This window comes from Stegostoma tigrinum, chromosome 3, assembly GCF_030684315.1.
Source record: "Stegostoma tigrinum isolate sSteTig4 chromosome 3, sSteTig4.hap1, whole genome shotgun sequence".
Taxonomy (NCBI): Eukaryota; Metazoa; Chordata; class Chondrichthyes; order Orectolobiformes; family Stegostomatidae; genus Stegostoma; species Stegostoma tigrinum.
In genome coordinates this window covers 108,184,450-108,206,637 of record NC_081356.1, presented here as the reverse complement: position 1 = coordinate 108,206,637, position 22,188 = coordinate 108,184,450, and positions in this window count along the sequence as shown.

Here is a 22,188-nt window from a genome sequence, read left to right as displayed (position 1 = left end):
TGCTCATCCAGCTCTACACCTTGTTATCTCAGATTCTCCAGCATCTGCAGTTCTTGCTATTTCTGGATTTGGAATCAGTCTGGGCAAAACTAAGAAGCAACAAGGAAGGAGTGAAAAACAATAGTGAGAATTGCCTGTAGGCCTCCAAACAGTAGTGGTGAATTATGGGTTAATGTTAAACAGGAAGTTATAGATACATGCAACAAGGATTCTACAGATTAATCAGGTGTGTACAAGATGTTTTTTCAGATCAATATGTTGAGGACCCAGTTAGGGAACAGGCTACCCTGAATTTACTTTTGTGCCATGAGAAGAAATTAAGCAATAAGCTCGTGAGAGATCCTCTAGGAAAAAAATGACCATAACGTGATAGAATTTCATTGGGATAGAAATTTAACCAGTCTAATCAGAAACTAAGATTCTAAAGCTAAACAAAGAAAACTGAGGATTTGAGGGGTGAGTTGACTGTGATGCACTGGGTGATTTCATTAAAAGGCATGACAGTGGTTAGGCAATGGCTAATAATTAAGGAATTAATACGTGCATTGCAAGGGTCAGATATTCCCTTTAGGCAGAAAGAAAAACAACAGGAAAAGTGTCCCAAACATGGCTAACAAAGAGATTAAGAATAGTATTAGATTCAGTGGCAAGCCTAAGGACTGGAAGCAGTTTAAAATTCAGTGGATTTTGTGTGGTGCAGTTGTAGCATCCCTGTGTCTAAACTAGGAAGATCAAGTTCAGGGGTCTCCTCATCCAGAATTGTGTAATAATATTCCTGAACAGGTTGACTAGAAAATATCTAGAATTTAGCAAACTAGAACCAAGAGTTCAATTAAGAGGGGAGAAGTACAATGTGAGAGAACAATGCGTGGAAGATAAAAGTGTACTGTAAGAGCTTCCACACGTATGTGAAAAGATCACCACAAGCAAATGTAGGGCCTTTATGATTTGAACTGGGAGCATGGATCATGCCAAATAAGAAAATGGCAGTGCAATAAAACTACTTGTTTAGTTCTGTGTTCGTCTAAGTAGATCCAATAATTTCCTAGTAACGCTCAGAGTGTGATGGTCAATGAGGAAGAAGGAATTGTAGAGAATTACTATTGATAAAAAAAAGCGCTGCAGAATGAGACTGAAAGTTCTCAGGACCTGATAATCTACATCTCAGGATAATAAAAAAAGTAGCCATGGAAATAATGGATGCATTTGTTGTCATTTTCCAAAATTCTGGAAATTCTTTAACAATCCTGGCAGATTGGAGGGGGAAAATGTAACCTAACCATTTAAAAAAGGAGGGAGGGAGAAAACCAGAAATTACAGACCAGCTGGCCTAACATTAGCATTTGAGGGAATCGCACAAATTGAGTCGTTGGTATGAGTAGATCATAACAAAGTGGGCTTTATTCAAGCTTGTACCAACACAGAGTGGGACAGTCCTCAGAGTCAAGCTCCAAGCCATTCTGCCAGTCACAGTTCAAAACAACATATATATACATTTTCACATCATCGTGGTTATATGCAATAGTGGTATAAAATGAACTATATGTCAATTGTTCAGTGCAAAAAAAAGATGCAATTTAGTTATTTATAAAGTACTGAATGCTCTAATTCCAACAGAACTTCCATTTCCGTATTATCATCAGAGCTTATCTGCCTATACCTTCTGCTCCAGCACCCAAGGCTTCCTTAAGAGTAATACTTGTGTGACTATCTTAAGCTGTATAGATGGTCTCTGAACTCTGAATATCTGTTAACTTTATTGTGTTGTGCAAGTCTTCTGTGACCTAGGGATCATACGACACAATATTTTTGACCAACAGAAATAACAGCTTCCCCTTCCGTTAACTGCTAATTGTTCCCTTTCTATGCTCCTGCAGTTCAACTGTTTCCTTATATGGATATACTTCACCTTTGGCCCTATTCCCTACCATTTGTCTAATCTTATTTTATATGTGTACCATAGTTTATAGCATTTTGCTTCTTGTCTTATCAACCCTCCCCTTTTTACTCTCCTATCCCTCTTACCTTTCTTTGATTAGTAGTAGGGAAAGTTCTGGAGTGTATTCAAAAGGATGTGATGACAGGACACGTAGAAAATCTTATTGTGATTACACAGAGTCAACAGGCATTTATGAAAGGGAAATTGTATTTGAGGATGTAACTAGTAGAATAGATGATGAAGAAACAATTGACATGGTGTATTTGAACTTTTGATGTGTCTTACAAAAGACGCTAGTGTGCAAATTCAAATAATATGGGATTAGTGCTAATACACTGGTATAAATGTATTCGGTGTCTAATTGCTTTCCAGACAGGAACCAGAGAGTAGAAATAAATGAGTTATTTTTGAGTTGAATGGCAGCAGTGCATAGGTTACCACAGGGATCAATACTTGGATCATAGCTACTTACAATATATATCAATGATTTGGATGAGAGAATCAAATGTAATATTTCCAATTTTGTTAATGACACAAAACTAGGATAGATTGCGAGTAGAGAGAAGGAAAGAGGATGAGGGTGATTTGGACAAATTGGGTGAATAGGCAAATGCAGTATAATGTGGATAAGTTTAAAGCTGTCCAGCAAAGAAACAGAATGGCAAAAGTTATTTAAATAGTGATAGATTGGGAAAGGTTGATGTGCCAAAGGTTCAAAGTGTCCCTGTACACTGGTCACTGAGTACAAGAGCAAGGAATTGTGACTGCAGTTGTGTAGGGCCTTGGTGAGCCACACCTGGAGTATTGTATACAGTTTTGGCTTCCTTGCCTAAGAAAAAATATATTTGCCTTAGTACCGTGGAGGGAATGTTTACCAGATTCCTGGAATGGCAGGTTTGTTGTATGAGGAGAGATTCTATGAACTGGGCTGTATTCATTGGAGTTCAGATAAATGATAGGGGATCTCATTTAAATGTATAAAATTCTGACAGTGCTGGACAGATTCGATGCAGGGACAATGTTTCCTTTGATTATGGGGCCCATAACAAAAAAATCACAGTCTTAGGATACGTTTTGGGCCATTTTGGACTTAGGTGAGGAGAGATTTTTTCACCCAAATGTGGTGAACCTTTGGAATTTACCCCTACAGGAGGCTGTGGAAACCAGGTCACAGAATCCTTACAGTGCAGTTGGAGGCCGTTTGGCCCATTGAATCTGCACTGACACTCCAAACAGCTTTCTTTCCAGACCCATTCCCCCACACTATCTCTGTAAACCCTGAACTCCCTGTGGCTCATCCACCTAACCTTCACATCCTTGGACATTACAGGGCATTTTAGCATGGCCAATCCATCTAATCTGCACATCATTGGACTGTGGGAGGAAATTGGAGTGAACCCATGCATTTAGGGAGAATGTGCAGACAGTTGCCCAGTCTGTATCAAACACTGATCCCTGGTGATGTGAGGCAGCAGATCTACCACTGAGCCACTGTCCTGCCCAAACTGAATATATTTTTGAAAGAAGTACATAGATTCCCAAAAGTAAAAAATATCAAGGATGTGGGAAGACAGCAGGAGTCTGACATTGAAACAGTGCACCAGAGGTGCACTGACGATGTTACCTCGGAGAGTGACAAAACATTTGCAACCAAACCCGCTGGCTCGGCAAGCAAGTTTACAACCTCAACCGCAACCCAGGCTACAAATCTTCTCAGAAACTTTGATCATGTTAATTGGCAGAGCAGGCTTAAAGGGCCAAACGGCATATTGCTGTTCCTATTTTCTACCTTTCTCCAGTGGAATGATGTCAAGGCCACAAACTTTGTGCTTCCAGCCATTTGTTGATGTCACAGGGAGTGAAACAAACTGAATGAAGACTTGCAACTTCTGGGGAATGATGTCATGTGGAGATGCTGGGAATCTCAGGAGGAGGCCATACATCTCCAGAAAGTCTAGAAAGCATTCTGAAAGTCCCTGAAATTCTTTTATATATTATGTCTCATGACACATGAGAGAAATGTTCCAAAAATACTTTTGACAATGCATATAAACTCATTCAGGATGATCATTATGTCGGTACAGTATATAAGCATTGAGATTCTATGAGAACTGTTCAGTGTAGGTAATGTCCTGACTACTTTTTAATTCAACCATTCACTGCTATTACATTCAGCTGCCATGGGAGCAGTTTATCGCTGTTGGCCAATCATTTTGCAGTTTGGCTCGCATCCATGATTGAGGCCACATTGGCCTACACGTAGCTTCTATGCAATGTAATTTAAGATTAGTAAAGACATATTGTGATAAATGATCCATTCAGTAACATCTTACAATACAAAACTTTTGCTAACATGAATTTCCAGCCAACATTGCAAAGAAAGGGCTATGCAAACATTAATTTAAGATCTGTCAATTGAAAAGAATCTTTAATTGAAAGACTCAAATTTTATAAGTAATCTAGTGATTCAAATCTGACTCCTGTACTCGAGCTGACTCAGAAACTCCATTTATTTTAACCATACTAGATTCAGAGGTGACCACTAATACTTGCCCCGAGATGTTCTGGCAGAGGAGGGTTGACGTCTCTCATGACCTTTACTCCTGTGGTTTTGAAAGCAATGGTGAAAGCAGGCGTCCTTGTTCAACTCCCTTGCCAACTTGAATGGCTTTGTCCTGCCTCCAACTAGGCACACGCACAGACCCTGTTTTTGCCGAATTCTAAATTCTCTGAATGAGCCAGATTAAATGATGTGGTGCTCCAACCTTGCTCTGTGTTTTCTGCAGCTCTTTAAGATAGACTGAGTCAAAGTTCTTTGTGTAAACTAAAATTCTTTATCATTTTTCTTTTGATACACTTCTCCATTGTTCTGAATAGTTCTGGCAAAGTACATTTAACATACGTGTTGGAGAGCAGAACAATGAATAGTGATGATGGAGTCTGCGGTCTTTATTCCAACACATGGCTAACTAGGAATCTCTCCTGTTCTTGCCACCTGCTGTTGGCATACATTTAAAGGATTTGTAGATTGATAATCAAGGTATTTGGCCACATTATATAGTTTTCCTGGCCATAAAACCTTGGAACAGAATTTGAACACAGGTTTTCTGGCTAAAAGACAGAGACACTAATCACTGTGCCGTAAGATCTATTTAACTCAACGAATAAAAATATAAGTGCAACATTATTAAAACATACAACAAGGAAGTTTTAATAAGCAAAGTAAAGAATTCTGATGCTGTGCAATGCATTACAGGAGTTAATGATTGAGACGGGAACTGTGGGTGGAATCTTCCATTCCAGAGCAGGCGAGAGGAATGGTAGTAGATGAACTCAATTGGATAAGAGTTAAAACAGATTCTTGCAGGTAGGACAAAATTTTGCATCAAGTTCTCCTAATTTGTAGGGTGGGTGACCCTTTCCAATGTCGGTGTCTGGAAGAGTAGCTGAATGCATTTGCGTCTCATTATAAATCCAACTGGAAATAAGTGGTCACTCCAAATTAAAAAATTTATCCCTTCACTTTCCACTGTGCAGCTCACTACCTTATACCAGATACCGGGAAGGATATAACGCCTACTCTGGTGACCCTCCCGGACTTTGGGGTCAATCCTTGCGGCTTTGTCCTTTTAGCTAAATGGTTTTAAACGTTCTTTGTACTAAGTTGCAGTGCACGATCTCTGTTTGTAGAGGAATGTCAGCTTGCAATGCTGGTTAAACCACTGCTTATAATGAATGTTGCGGCCACCATCCTCTCTAAGAAAGTCCAGGGCCTGCTTGGTCCAGTGTAGTTGTGGAAAATCACTTTCTTGTCTATCTCTTGCGGTTAAAAAGATGTAGTTATTGCATGTTAGCACATGGTTACAAGCTACATTGATACGGCAGACATTGTTACAGTGATTTTGAGGAGAACCAGATGTTAGGCTTCACTTTACTGAAATTTTAAGCTGTTCTGCCTGCAAGTCCATTTGATATCATCACAGTGGGTGATGCTTATTGGCACTCCTCAGTATTAACCTTTCCACACCCATAGAGAGAATCCTCCTCCAATCTTTTTTCCCTTCATTAATGTGATACATTTGTGTATATAGTTTTACATTTACCACTACCCTTTCTGCCCCTCCCATGTCTCTGACTTCACAAATTCAAGTGACCTAGAGGTTTCATTATGCCCTCAGCACATGTTCTTTTCAGTTTTGGAAAAGGGGTAGTTTACTGGGTGAAAGATCATTGCTTTTGATTCTTCTACTCACAGTCTGTAGGTCCCTTTAAACTGGACAACTCCTAATTTGTTCTGAGGAAGGGTCACCAAACCCAAAATGTTAACGATGATTTTGTTTCACAGATTCTGCCAGACCTGCTGAGCTTTTTCAACAACTTCTGTTTTAGTTCCCAATCCATTGGATTTCCCTCTTGGTCGAAGTCTACCTTGAAACAGACAATTCCCTCCTAACAGTGTGTTGAATCATTGGGCACATGACTTCCCTTCTCAGTGGTCACTTCCTTGGAGTTGTATGCACCACATCTTCAATCTATGTCAGATTTTCATTCTCAATACACTTGCTTCTTTATGCTGAAACATGTAAACATTTCACTTAAAGTTGTTTGGTTTGGACCCTCTCTTGCATCATTAGTAATTGCATTATTGGTGAAAGCAAAATGTTCCCTTCCTCAGGTCTGCTCTTTGAGGGTAATTTCAATCTTGGCATGATATCTGTCGCAGTTACTGAGGATTCTGATTGTCAGTTACAAATTTGTCAACTGACTGGGAGGCAAGGTATGTTATTTATTGACTGTCTCAGTGCTTGTTTTTCCTCACAAGCCTTACTGATTCTTGCAATCTGACTAGTCTTCAGTGTTGACAGCAGTGGAAAACTGTTGTGCAAATCTATTTAGTGACAGAACCCATCTGATTGACAGTATGAAACAAATTTATTATGCCAGCTCAACAAACCTCAATGGGTTTTGTTTTTATTTGTTTGCTTAGGGCTCACCATGAGTCTAGGGAGCCCAATGAAAAGTTCTTTCAGCTATCCTTTGGCTTCCTCTGCTCAAAGGAAGGCAAACTAACCAATCCAGTCTCTCCTCATAACTGAGACTTTTCTTCCCAGGCAACATCCTGGTGAATCTCCTTTGTACCGTCTCCAGTGTAATCACAGCCTTCTGGCAGTGTGGTAACCAGATCAGCGTTCCATAAGACCATAAGACATAGGAGCAGAACTTAGGCCATTCAGCCCATGGAGTCTGCTCTGCCATTCAATCATGGCTGATAAGTTTCTCAACCCCATTCTCCAATTTTCTCTATATAACCCTTGATTGCCTTGACAATCAAGAACCTATCTATCTCCATCTTAAATATACTCAATGATCTGGCCTCCACAGCCTTTGGGGCTGGTGAACTCCATAGATTCACCACTCTCTGGCTGAAGAATTTTCTCTTTTGCTCCATTCTAAAAGGCCTTCCCTTTACTCTTAGGCTGTGCCCTCAGGTCCTAGTCTCTCCTACCTATGAAAACATCTTCCCAACATCCACTCTGTCCAGGCCATTCAGAATTCTGTAAGTTTCAGTTAGATGCACCCTCATCTTTCTAAGCTCCATTGAGTATAGACCCAGAGTCCTCAATTGTTGCTCATATTTTAAGATTTCATTTTGTGGGACCATTCTCGTAAACTCTTCTGAACCCACTCTGGGGCCAGTACATCTTTCATGAGAAATGGGGCTCAAAACTGCATACAATACTCCAAATGTGGCCTGACTAGAACCTTATGGAGCCTCAGAAGTACATTTCTGCTTTTATATTCAAATCGTTTCAAAATAAATGCCAAAGTTGCGTTTGCCTTCCTAACTACTGATTCAACCTGCAAGTTTACCTTGAGAGAATCCTGGACTAGAACTCCCAAGTCTCTTTGCACTTCAGATTTCTGAACTTTTTCCCTTTTTAGAACATAGTCTATGCCTCTGTTCTTTCTACCGAAATGCATGGCCTCACACTTTCATGCGCAGTACTCCATTCTTTGACCAGTCTCCTATCCTGTCTAAATCCTTCTGCAGTCTCCTAACCTCCTAAATACTACCTGTCCCTTCACCTATCCTTGTATCATCTGCAAATGTAGCCAGAATGCTCTCAGTTCCTTCATTGAGATTATTAATGTGCAAAGTGAAAAGTTGAGGTCCCATAACTGACCCTTGCGGAACACCACTTGTCACCAGCTGCCATCCTGAAAAAGACCATTTAAACCCCACTCTCTACTTTCTGTCAGACAGCCAATCTTCTATCCATGCGAACACCTTGCCTCTAGCACCATGGGCCCTTACCTTACTGAACAGCCTCCTGTGCGGCACCTTGTCAGAGGCCTTCTGGAAGTCCAGATAGATAACATCCATTGGCTCTCCTTGGTTTAACTTTCTCACTACTTCATCAAAGAATTCTAACAGATTTGTCAGGCATGATCTCTCCTTGATGAATCCATGCTGGCTTTATCCTATTTTACCACGCATTTCCAAGTATTCAGAAATCTCATCTTTCACAATGGACACCAAAATCTTACCCATGACCAAGGTTAGCTAATCGGCCTGTAATTTTCAGTTTTTTCCCTTACTCCCTTTTCAAACAGGGGTGTCATGTTAGTGATTTTCCAGTCCTCTGGGACCCTCCCCGACTCTAGCAATTCCTGAAAGATCACCATTCATGCCTCCACTATCTCTTCAGTATCTCCTTAATAAATCTAGGGTGTAGTCCATCTGGCCATGTTGATTTTCCCACTTTCAGGCCATTCAGTTTTTCTAGCACCTTCTCCTCAGTGATGGCCACCATACTCAGCTCTGCCCTCGACTCTCGAATTTTTGGAGTATTACTTGTGTCTTCCACTGTGAAGACTGATAAAATGTAATTATTCAGCTCCTCAGCCATTTCCTTGTTCCCCACTACTATCTCTCCATAGTCATTTTCCAGTGGTCCAATGTCCACTTTTGCCTCTCTTTTGCCGTTTATGTATCTAAAGAAAATCTCACAGTCCTTTTTTATATTACTGGCTAGCTCACCCTCATAAATAATCTTCTCCCTCCTTATTTCTTTTTTTGAAGGCATCTGCTGGTCTTTGTAAGCTTCCCAGTCCCCAGGTTTCCCATTGCTCTTCGCCACATTATCTGCTTTCTCTTTTGCTTTAATGCTATCCCTGGCTTTCCTAGTCAGCCATGGCTGCCTCATTGTCCCTCTATCACACTTCTTTTTCCTAAGGATGAATTTTTGCTGTGTCTCCCGAATTACTCCTAGAAACTGCTGCCATTGCTGTTCCACTGTCTTTCCTGCTAGGCTCCTCTTCTAGTCAATTCTGCCCAGCTCCTTCCTCATGCCTCTGTAGGTGCCTTATTCAGCTGTAATACCATTACCTCTGATTCTATCTGCTCCCTCTCAAATTGCAGAGTAAACTCAATCATATTATGATCACTGCCTCCTAAGGGTTCCTTCACCTTTACTCCCTTATCAAGTCTGCCTTATTGCGATAAAGCTAGGGTTAGGGTTAAATCCAGTATTGTCTCTTCCCAAGTGGGACCACCTAAAGCCGCTCCAAAAAGCCGTCTCGTAGAAATTCCACAAATTCCTTTCCTTGCAATCCACTACCAACCTGATTTTCCCAACCCACCCGCATATTGAAATCCCCCATGATCACTGTGACTTTGCCTTTCTTACACACCTTCTCTATCTCCTGGTGTGTCTTGCGCCCCAGTTCCTGACTACTCTTTGGAATCCTGTATGTAATTCCAACTGTAGTTTTTTAACCTCTGCGGTTCCTCAACACTACCCACATAGATTCTACACCATCTGACCCTACTTCATTTCTTCCTATGAATTTAGTTTCATTTTTTACTAATAAAGCAACACCACCCTCTCAGCCCACCTGCCTAATTTTTCAATAAGATGCACATCCTTGGATATTCAGCTCCCAATTCTGATCCTCTTGTAGCCATGCCTCCGTGATGCCCACTACGTCATTTCTGCCAATTTTGATTTGCACCACAAGCTTATTTATCTTCTTTGTAACACTGCATGCATTCAGATATAACACCTTCAGTCCTGTAATGACTGTCCCTCTTCTCACTGTCACTAGTTTATCCTGTGTGCTTGAAGTTTGATTCCTAACACTTTCCAAACACTTTGTCCTATTTGTGTCTGTGTTGGAAACTTTAATAACCAGTCCTGAGTTCTCCTTTCCTGTCATTTTTTTTTCATATTTTTACACAATAGTGGAATCTACCCCTACAGATGTTAGCCTGCTGTTTTGTTCCCCACTGGGGGATGTTTTACTCTTCACTTCCCCCTCACTTTCTAGTTTAAAGTCCTGTTGACCAGCCTATTTACCCTTTTTGCTAAAACATTGGTCCCAGCCGTACAGATCCTACCTGTCCCACTACTGAGCCCGGTGTCTCATTAAAAGGAATTGCTCTTTCCTGCACCACTCTTTTAGCCTGACGTTTACTTCCCTTATTCATGTTGCCCTATGCCATTTTGCATGTGGTTTGAGCAGTACTTCAGAGGTTAAACCCTTGAGGTAATAAAATGTGACGCTGGATGAACACAGCAAGCCAAGCAGCATCTCAGGAGCACAAAAGCTGACGTTTCAGGCCTAGACCCTTCATCAGAGAGGGGGATGGGGTGAGGGTTCTGGAATAAATAGGGAGAGAGGGGGAAGCGGACCGAAGATGGAGAGAAAAGAAGATAGGTGGAGAGGAGAGTATAGGTGGGGAGGTAGGGAGGGGATAGGTCAGTCCGGGGAAGATGGACAGGTCAAGGAGGTGGGATGAGGTTAGTAGGTAGGAGATGGAGGTGCGGCTTGGGGTGGGAGGAAGGGATGGGTGAGAGGAAGAACAGGTTAGGGAGGCAGAGACAGGTTGGACTGGTTTTGGGATGCAGTGGGTGGAGGGGAAGAGCTGGGCTGGTTGTGTGGTGCAGTGTGGGGAGGGGACAAACTGGGCTGGTTTTGGGATGCGGTGGGGGAAGGGGAGATGTTGAAGCTGGTGAAGTCCACATTGATACCATTGGGCTGCAGGGTTCCCAAGCTGAATATGAGTTGCTGTTCCTGCAACCTTCGGGTGGCATCATTGTGGCACTGCAGGAGGCCCATGATGGACATGTCATCTAAAGAATGGGAGGGGGAGTGGAAATGGTTTGCGACTGGGAGGTGCAGTTGTTTATTGTGAACCGAGCGGAGGTCTTCTGAAAAGCGGTCCCCAAGCCTCCGCTTGGTTTCCCCAATGTCGAGGAAGCCACACTGGGTACAGTGGATGCAGTATACCACATTGGCAGATGTGCAGGTGAACCTCTGCTTAATGTGGAAAGTCATCTTGGGGCCTGGGATAGGGTTGAGGGATGAGGTGTGGGGGCAAGTGTAGCATTTCCTGCGGTTGCAGGGGAAGGTGCCGGGAATAAGGGAGTCACGGAGAGAGTGGTCTCTCCGGAAAGCAGACAAGGGTGGGGATGGAAAAATGTCTTGGGCGGTGGGGTCGGATTGTAGATGGCGCAAGTGTCGGAGGATGATGCATTGTATCCGGAGGTTGGTGGGGTGGTGTGTGAGAATGAGGGTGATCCTCTTTGGGCGGTTGTGGCAGGGGCAGGGTGTGAGGGATGTGTTGCGGGAAATGCGGGAGACGCGGTCAAGGGCGTTCTCGACCACTGCAGGGGGAAAGTTGCGGTCCTTGAAGAACTTAGACATCTGGGATGTGCGGGAGTGGAATGCCTCATCGTGGGAGCAGATGCGGCGGAGGCGGAGGAATTGGGAATAGGGGATGGAATTTTTGCAGGAGGGTGGGTGGGAGGAGGTGTATTTGAGGTAGCTGTGGGAACTGGTGGGCTTGAAATGGACATCAGTTACAAGCTGGTTGCCTGAGATGGAGACTGAGAGGCCCAGGAAGGTGAGGGATGTGCTGGAGATGGCCCAGGTGAACTTGAGGTTGGGGTGGAAGGTATTGGTGAAGTGGTTGAACTGTTCCAGCTCCTCTGGGGAGCAAGAGGCGGCGCCGATACAGTCATCAATGTAACGGAGGAAGAGGTGGGGTTTGGGGCCTGTGTAGGTGCGGAAGTGGGACTGTTCCACGTAACCTACAAAGAGGCAGGCATAGCTGGGGCCCATGCGGATGCCCATGGCCACCCCCTTTGTCTGTAGGAAGTGGGAGGAATCGAAAGAGAAGTTGTTGAGGGTGAGGCCGAGTTCGGCTAGGCGGATGAGGGTGTCGGTGGAGGGGGACTGGTTGGGCCTGTGGGACAGGAACAAGCGGAGGGCCTTGAGGCCATCTGCATGCGGAATATAGGTGTATAGGGACTGGACATCCATGGTGAAAATGAGGTGTTGGGGGCCAGGGAATTGGAAGTCCTGGAGGAAGTAGAGAGTGTGGGTGGTTTCACGGACGTAGGTAGGGAGTTCCTGGACCAAAGGGGAGAAAATGGAGTCCAGATAGGTGGAGATGAGCTCAGTGGGGCAGGAGCAGACTGAAACAATGGGTCGACCAGGGCAGGCAGGTTTGTGGATTTTGGGAAGGAGATAGAAATGGGCCGTGCGGGGTTGGGGAACAATGAGGTTGGAGGCCGTGGGTGGGAGGTCCCGTGAGGTGACGAGGTCATGAATGGTGTTGGAGATGATTGTTTGGTGCTCAGGTGTGGGGTCATGATCGAGGGGGCGGTTGGAGGTGGTGTCGGAGAGTTGGCGTTACCTTCCCTCGACCTCTTCATCTCTAACTGCCGTCGAGACATTAACCGCCTCAACCTCTCTCCTGCAGAACGGGCAGCCCTCTGCTCCAACCCCAACCTCACCATCAAACCCGCAGACAAGGGAGGTGCAGTGGTAGTATGGTGCACTGACCTCTACATCGCCGAGACCAAACGCCAACTCTCCGACACCACCTCCTACCGCCCCCTCGATCCAGGAACTCCCTACCTACATCCGTGACACCACCCATGCCCTCCACCTCCTCCAGGACTTCCAATTCCCTGGCCCCCAACACCTCATTTTCACCATAGACGTCCAGTCCCTATACACCTGTATTCCGCATGCAGATGGCCTCAAGGCCCTCCGCTTCTTCCTGTCCCGCAGGCCCGACCAGTCCCCCTCCACCGACATCCTCATCCGCCTAGCTGAACTCATCCTCACCCTCAACAACTTCTCTTTCGATTCCTCCCACTTCCTACAGACAAAGGGGGTGGCCATGGGCACCCGCATGGGCCCCAACTATGCCTGCCTCTTTGTAGGTTACGTGGAACAGCCCCTCTTCTGCACCTACACAGGCCCCAAACCCCATCTCTTCCTCCGTTACATTGATGACTGTATTGGCGCCGCCTCTTGCTCCCCAGAGGAGCTGGAACAGTTCATCCACTTCACCAACACCTTCCACCCCAACCTTCAGTTCACCTGGGCCATCTCCAGCACATCCCTCACTTTCCTGGACCTCTCAGTCTCCATTTCAGGCAACCAGCTTGTAACTGATGTCCATTTCAAGCCCACCAACTCCCACAGCTACCTAGAATACACCTCCTCCCATCCGCGCTCCTGCAAAAATTCCATCCCCTATTCCCAATTCCTCCGCCTCCGCCACATCTGCTCCCACGATGAGGCATTCCACTCCCGCACATCCCAGATGTCCAGGTTTTTCAAGGACCGCAACTTTCCCCCTGCAGTGGTCGAGAACGCCCTTGACCGCGTCTCCCGCATTTCCCGCATCACATCCCTCACACCTCGCCCCTGCCACAACCGCCCAAAGAGGATCACCCTCATTCTCACACACCACCCCACCAACCTCCGGATACAACGCATCATCCTCCGACACTTGCGCCATCTACAATCCGACCCCACCGCCCAAGACATTTTTCCATCCCCACCCTTGTCTGCTTTCCGGAGAGACCACTCTCTCCGTGACTCCCTTATTCCCGGCACCTTCCCCTGCAACCGCAGGAAATGCTACACTTGCCCCCACACCTCATCCCTCACCCCTATCCCAGGCCCCAAGATGACTTTCCACATTAAGCAGAGGTTCACCTGCACATCTGCCAATGTGGTATACTGCATCCACTGTACCCGGTGTGGCTTCCTCGACATTGGGGAAACCAAGCGGAGGCTTGGGGACCGCTTTGCAGAACACCTCCGCTCGGTTCGCAATAAACAACTGCACCTCCCAGTCGCAAACCATTTCCACTCCCCCTCCAATTCTTTAGATGACATGTCCATCATGGGCCTCCTGCAGTGCCACAATGATGCCACTCGAAGGTTGCAGGAACAGCAACTCATATTCAGCTTGGGAACCCTGCATACCAATGGTATCAATGTGGACCTCACCAGCTTCAAAATCTCCCCTTCCCCCACCGCATCCCAAAACCAGCCCAGTTTGTCCCCTCCCCCTACTGCACCACACAACCAGCCCAGCTCTTCCCCTCCCCCCACTGCATCCCAAAACCAGTCCAACCTGTCTCTGCCTCCCTAACCTGTTCTTCCTCTCACCCATCCCTTCCTCCCACCCCAAGCCGCACCTCCATCTCCTACCTACTAACCTCATCCCACCTCCTTGACCTGTCCGTCTTCCCTGGACTGACCTATCCCCTCCCTACCTCCCCACCTCCCCACTTATACTCTCCTCTCCACCTATCTTCTTTTCTCTCCATCTTCGGCCCACCTCCCCCTCTCTCCCTATTTATTCCAGAACCCTCACCCCAACCCCTCTCTGATGAAGCGTCTAGGCCCGAAACGTCAGCTTTTGTGCTCCTGAGATGCTGCTGGGCCTGCTGTGTTCATCCAGCCTCACATTTTATTATCTTGGATTCTCCAGCATCTGCAGTTCCCATTATCACTGATACAATCATAACCCTTGAGGATCTGCTATTTAATTTCATTCCTATCTCCTGATAATCCCTGAACAGGCCCTCTTTCCTAATATGCCCTATGTTGTTTGGTCACACATGGACCACAACCGTCCCTTGACAACAATTTCTCCCTGAACCTCTGTTTGGTGGTGGTGACTGCACTGATGCAAATATTCACCCCAACTGCCAAATCAGCATCATTGCCACCCTCTGTGGTCTAACCAATGTCATAAAGTTGTAACAAGACTTCCTTGCTCCTATAACCTATACTCATCTCACAAAGGTAAGCATCTATATGCTTTTCTCACCACCCTGTTTGCTTGTCTGGATAACTTCAAGGTTTTATGAACTTGTGCACCAAGGTTCCTGTGTTCCTCAGTACTACAAAGGAACTTAGCATTCTTTGTGTATGTCCTTCCCTTATTAGACATCCCAAAATGCATCACCTTACACTTATGGGGACCAAATTCCATCTCCTATTCCTCTCCCCAATTTACCATTAGTATCAGACTGTAGCCTCAGACCATCCTCCTCACTATTAACATCAGTACTAATTTTCATGTCATCTGCATATTTACTCATTATATCTTCTATATTCACATGCAAGGGTCCAGCACCAATGCCTGTTGTGCACTGCTGGTCACAAGCTTCCAATCACAAAAGCAACCCTCCACCAATCAATCTTTGCCTCCTATTTGTAAGCCAGTTTTAAATCCAGTTTAGCACTTGCATTGGATCCTATGTGCCTTACCTTTTGGACCAGGCTGCCTTGTGGGACCTTGTCAAAGATTTACTGAAGTCCATGTAAACTTTACGAATTGCACTACTGTCATAAAACATTTAGTCATCTTTTCAAAAAACTCAGCTAAATCAGTCAACCAGCATCTCCCTCTAACAAATCCATGCAGACTATCCCTGATTAATCCCTGCCTTTCCAATCTCCTGTCCTTCAAAATATTTTTCCTACAATCAGATTAACTCGTCTGTAATTACTTGGTCTATCCTGCTGCTCTTCCTGAACAAAGGAACAACATTATCTATTCTCTAGTCATCTGGCACTTCACCTGTGGCCAATGAAGTATTAAATATCTCCACCAGGGCATCAGCAATCTCCTTCCTTGCCTTCTACAGTAGCTTGGGATACTGTCTGAGGTTTTTACACCTTTACGTCTGGTAAACCATCCAATACGCCCTCCTTATAAATCTTAACATATTCTAGAACCTGACCATCCCAACTGAAATCTCAACATGGAAACATAGAACATAGGAGCAGGAGGAGGCCATACAGCCCTTCAAGGCTGCTCCGCCATTCTTCACGATTATGGCTGATCATCCAACTCAATAGGCTAATCCTGCTTTCTTCCCATAACCTTTGACCCCATTTGCCCCAAGTGCTATATCTAGTTGCCTTTTGAATACATTCAATATTTTGGCATCAACTATTTCCTGTGGTAATGAATTCCACAGGCTCACCAGTCTGTGGGTGAAGAAAGGTCTCCTCGTCTCTGTCCTAAATGGTCTACCCTGAATCCTCAGACTGTGACTCTTGGTTATGGACACACCCACCACTGGGAACATCCTCCCTGCACCTACCCTGTCCACTCCTGTTAGAATTATAATGTATTTGTCCTTTGTGAATATAGATGAGAAATATTAATTTATGATTTCACCCACATCTTCTGGCTCTATGGATAGATTGTCTCTTTGGTTTCTAATAGGTCCCACTTTTTCTGTGGTCATCCTCTTGCTCTTAATATACTTATAAAATGCCTTGGAGTTTTCCTTAATCCTCTAAACTCCCTATACTTTTGAAGAGCCTCCCATGTCTTTAATGCACAGTATCTAAAATATGCTTCCTTCACTTTCTTTCTCAATCCCTTGCTATCCCTTGACATCCAGGGTTTCCTGGATTTGTTGCCTTTACTCTTTACTTTCAGAGGAACACACTGGCTCTGAACTCTTACTATGCTACTGCTAAACAACTCCCACTTTCTAAACATCGACTTACCTGCAAGTAGCTGCTCCTGGTCTAAGGTGGGGAGTGTGTGTGTGTGTGTGTGTGTGTGTGTGTGTGTGTGTGTGTGTGTGTGTGTGTGTGTGTGTGTGTGTGTGTGTGTGTGTGTGTGTGTGTGTGTGTGTGTGTGTGCATGTGCATGTCGGAGAGAGAGTTTGTGTATGGAAGTGTGTGTGTATGAGAGTGTCTGGTGTGATTGGGTCAACTGCAGCACAACATGAACCCAAGATCACCATTAAGGCCTTCCTCATGGGTACTGAACTGAGCTATCAGCCTCTGCTCAGTGACACTGTGTTGTTGTGTATCGCAAAGTCTGCCTTGGAGGATGTTAGTCCAAAGATCTGAGGCTGAATGTCCTTCACCGCTGAAGTGATGCCTCACTGGGAGGGAACATTCCCGCCTGGCAATTGTTGCACAGTGTCCATTCATCTGTTGTCGTAGCGTATGCATGGTTTTGCCAACGTACCATGTCTTAGGGCATCTTAGCCTACAGCATGAGATAGACAACGTTGGTCAAGTTATATGGAAAGCCATAGTAGTCAGTTCTCTGGCACTGATCCTGACACTGTGGCAAAGAAGGGAAGGGGACAGAATAGAAAAGTACTCGTGGTAGGGGACTCGATAGTTAGGGGAAGCGACAGGAGATTTTGTGGTCAGGATTGGGATTCCCGGAAGGTATGTTGCCTCCCTGGTGCCAGGGTCCGGGACGTCTCCGATCGGGTGTATAAGGTTCTAAATGGGGAGGGCGAACAGCCAGAAATCGTGTTACATATTGGCACTAATGATATAGCCAGAAATAGGATTGAGGATATAAAAAGTGATTTCAGGGAGTTAGGATGGAAGCTGCAAAGCAGGACGAACAGAGTAGTGTTCTCTGGTTTACTACCGGTGCCACAAGATAGCGAGGCGAGGAACAGGGAGAGGGCGCAGCTTAACACGTGGCTACGCAGCTGGTGTAGGAGGGAGGGCTTCAGATATGTAGATAATTGGGATGCCTTCTGGGGAAGGTGGGACCTGTACGAGAAGGACGGGTTGCATCTGAACTGGAAGGGGACCAATGTCCTGGGTGGAAGGTTTGCTCGAGTAGTTCGAGAGGGTTTAAACTAGTATGGCAGGGGGGTAGGAACCTGAGCTGTATACCAGAGGTGAGAGTTGATGCAGGTGAGGCAGTAGCAAGAGGTAGACCAGCTAGTGGGAAGGATTTTCCTGGGAAGGAACCAAGGGATCAGTTAAAGTGTGTTTGCTTTAACGCAAGGAGTATCAGGAATAAAAGTGATGAACTTAGAGCATGGATCAGTACCTGGTGCTATGATGTTGTGACCATAACAGAGACATGGGTTTCTCAGGGGCAGGAATGGTTGCTGGATGTTCCAGGGTTTAGAACATTTAAAAAGAATAGGGAGGGGGAAAAAAGAGGAGGGGGTGTAGCACTACTAAATCAGAGAGGGTATCGCAGCTACAGAAGCTTCCATTGTCGAGGAAGATCTGCCTACTGAGTCAGTGTGGGTGGAAATTAGGAACAGCAAGGGAGTAGTCACCTCGTTAGGGGTTTACTACAGGCCCCCGAATAGCAGCAGGGAGATTGAAGAAAGCATAGGTCGACAGATTTTGGAAAAGTGTGGACGCAGTAGGGTTGTTGTAATGGGTGACTTTAACTTTCCTAATATTGATTGGAACCTCCTTCGAGCAGAAGATTTGAATGGAGCTGTTTTTGTAAGGTGTGTTCAGGAGGGTTTCCTAACGCAGTACGTTGACAGGCCGATGAGGGGAGAGGCCATTCTAGACTTGGTGCTCGGAAACAAGCCGGGCCAGGTATCAGATCTTGTGGTGGGAGAGCATTTTGGTGATAGTGACCATAACTGCCTCACACTTCACATAGATATGGAGAAGGAGAGGATTAGGCAAAATGGGAGGATATTTAATTGGGGAAGAGGAAACTATGACGCGATTAGACATGAGTTAGGAAGCATGGACTGGGAGCAATTGTTCCATGGTAAGGGCACTATAGACATGTGGAGACTGTTTAAGGAACCGTTGTTGCAAGTGGTGAGTAAATATGTCCCTCTGAGACAGGCAAGAAGGGGTAAGATAAAGGAACCTTGGATGACGAGAGCGGTGGAGCTTCTTGTGAAAAGGAAGAAGGTAGCTTACATAAGGTGGAGGAAGCTAGGGTCAAGTTCAGCTAGAGAGGATTACACGCAGGCAAGGAAGGAGCTCAAAAATGGTCTGAGGAGAGCCAGGAGGGGACACGAGAAAGGCTTGGCAGAACGAATTAGGGAAAACACAAAGGCATTTTACACTTATGTGAGGAATAAGAGAATGGTCAAAGAAAGAGTAGGGCCGATCAGGGATAGCATAGGGAACTTGTGTGTGTAGTCTGAGGAGGTAGGGGAAGCCCTAAATGAGTTTTTTGCTTCTGTCTTTACGAAAGAAACGAACTTTGTAGTGAATGAAACCTTTGAAGAGCAGGTGTGCATGCTGGAATGGATAGAGATAGAGGAAGCTGATGTGCTGAAAATTTTGTCAAACATTAAGATTGACAAGTCGCCAGGCCCAGACTAGATTTGTCCTCGGCTGCTTTGGGAAGCGAGAAATGCAATTGCTTCGCCACTTGCGAGGATCTTTGCATCCTCGCTCTCCACTGGAGTCGTACCTGAGGACTGAAGAGAGGCAAATGTAATTCCTCTCTTCAAGAAAGGAAATAGGGAAATCCCCAGCAATTACAGACCAGTAAGTCTCACGTCTGTCATCTGCAAGGTGTTAGAAAGGATTCTGAGGGATAGGATTTATGACCATCTGGAAGAGCATGGCTTGATCAAATGCAGTCAACACGGCTTTGTGAGGGGCAGATCATGCCTTACAAACCTTATCGAGTTCTTTGAGGATGTGACTAGAAAAGTTGATGAGGGTCGAGCTGTGGATGTGGTGTATATGGACTTCAGTAAGGCATTTGATAAGGTTCCCCATGGTAGGCTCATTCAGAAGGTCAGGAGGAATGGGATACAGGGGAACTTAGCTGCCTGGATACAGAATTGGCTGGCCAACAGAAGACAGCGAGTGGTAGTAGAAGGAAAATATCCTGCCTGGAAGTCAGTGGTGAGTGGTGTTCCACAGGGCTCTGTCCTTGGGCCTCTACTGTTTGTAATTTTTATTAATGACTTGGATGAGGGGATTGAAGGATGGGTCAGCAAGTTTGCAGACGACACAAAGGTTGGAGGTGTCGTTGACAGTATAGAGGGCTGTTGTAGGCTGCAGCGGGACATTGACAGGATGCAGAGATGGGCTGAGAGGTGGCAGATGGAGTTCAACCTGGATAAATGCGAGGTGATGCATTTTGGAAGGTCGAATTTGAAAGCTGAGTACAGGATTAAGGATAGGATTCTTGGCAGTGTGGAGGAACAGAGGGATCTTGGTGTGCAGATACATAGATCCCTTAAAATGGCCACCCAAGTGGACAGGGTTTTTAAGAAAGCAATATGGTGTTTTGGCTTTCATTAACAGGGGGATTGAGTTTAAGAGTCGTGAGATCTTGTTGCAGCTCCAATAAACTTTGGTTAGACCGCACTTGGAATACTGCGTCCAGTTCTGGTCGCCCTATTATAGGAAAGATGTGGATGCTTTGGAGAGGGTTCAGAGGAGGTTTACCAGGATGCTGCCTGGACTGGAGGGCTTATCTTTTGAAGAGAGGTTGACTGAGCTCGGACTCTTTTCATTGGAGAAAAGGAGGAGGAGAGGGGACCTAATTGAGGTATACAAGATAATGAGAGGCATAGATAGAGTTGATAGCCAGAGACTATTTCTCAGGGCAGAAATGGCTAGCACGAGGGGTCATAGTTTTAAGCTGGTTGGAGGAAAGTATAGAGGGGATGTCAGAGGCGGGTTCTTTACACAGAGAGTTGTGAGAGCATGGAATGCGTTGCCAGCAGCAGTTGTGGAAGCAAGGTCATTGGGGTCATTTAAGAGACTGCTGGACATGCATATGGTCACAGAAATTTGAGGGTGCGTACATGAGGATCAATGGTCGGCACAACATCGTGGGCTGAAGGGCCTGTTCTGTGCTGTACTTTTCTATGTTCTATGTTCTATATTCTATGAAGTGGGTGATGTTCCCATGTGTGATGTTAGTGTCCATGTCAAAGATCTGATATGCCTTGCAGAATTTGCTATGACAGGTCGATGTTGTCCTGAAGGCTGGGTAGTTTGCTGCAAACAATGGTCTGTTTAAGGTTTAGAGGTTGTTTGAAGGAGAGAAAGTGGAGGCATAGGGAAGGCCTTGTCGAGGAGCTAATCTCCCACTGTCTCCTCCCTCACCGTGCCCCCACCTCCACACACGCGTGAATCTATGGGGTGAATTTGTATTTGCAGACACATTTTATTTTGTTCAAAAAGCACATAATTTATAGAGAGCCAATATGGCACTTTATAAATTCCTACTTTAGAAATAAAATTTGTCTGTCTACAAACTGAAACACAAACTACAAACGAGGTCTCATACCTAACATTGTGTAACCTAAAATGTCACCTCCTCTTTACACTGATAAAACCTTTTGTTCTCTCAGGACAGTGACTTGAAAGGAATTTGAGGATTTACATACTCATATTAATCAATTAAAACCTTCAAACTGATTAAAGATTCGACCGCATCTTAGATTTGTTTAGTGCATCCTCACCAGTAGTGTGAACCTTTGATCTTTTATTTATAAATTCTGTCTTTGACACTACCTCTCTCACTAACACCTGAAGAAGGACTGAGCTCTGAAAGCTCAGTCAGCGTTTGTGCTCCTGAGATGTTGCTTGGCCCGCTGTGTTCATCCAGCTTCACACTTTATTATCTTGGATTCTCCAGCATCTGCAGTTCCCATTATCTCTGGGCTCTGAAAGCTTGTGTTTTCAAATAAACCTGTGGGACTACAACCTGGTGGAGTGTGATTTCTAAAATGTTAGAAGAATAGAACATTTTACCTTCAATATTTTGCATTCGGAGGAATTACTTCCTATGAAAACATCATTGCATTTGAAGCAGTGTACACATATACACACACACACACACACACACACCAGCAATGAGCTTGTGTTAATGGGAACTGCAGATGCTGGATAATCCAAGATAATAAAATGTGAGGCTGGATGAACACAACAGGCCCAGCAGCATCTCAGGAGCACAAAAGCTGACGTTTCGGGCCTAGACCCTTCATCAGAGAGGGGGATGGGGAGAGGGTTCTGGAATAAATAGGAAGAGAGGGGGAGGCGGACCAAAGACGGAGAGAAAAGAAGATAGGTGGAGAGTATAGGTGGGGAAGTAGGGAGGGGATAGGTCAGTCCAGGGAAGATGGACAGGTCAAGGAGGTGGGATGAGGTTAGTAGATAGGAGATGGAGGTGTGGCTTGGGGTGG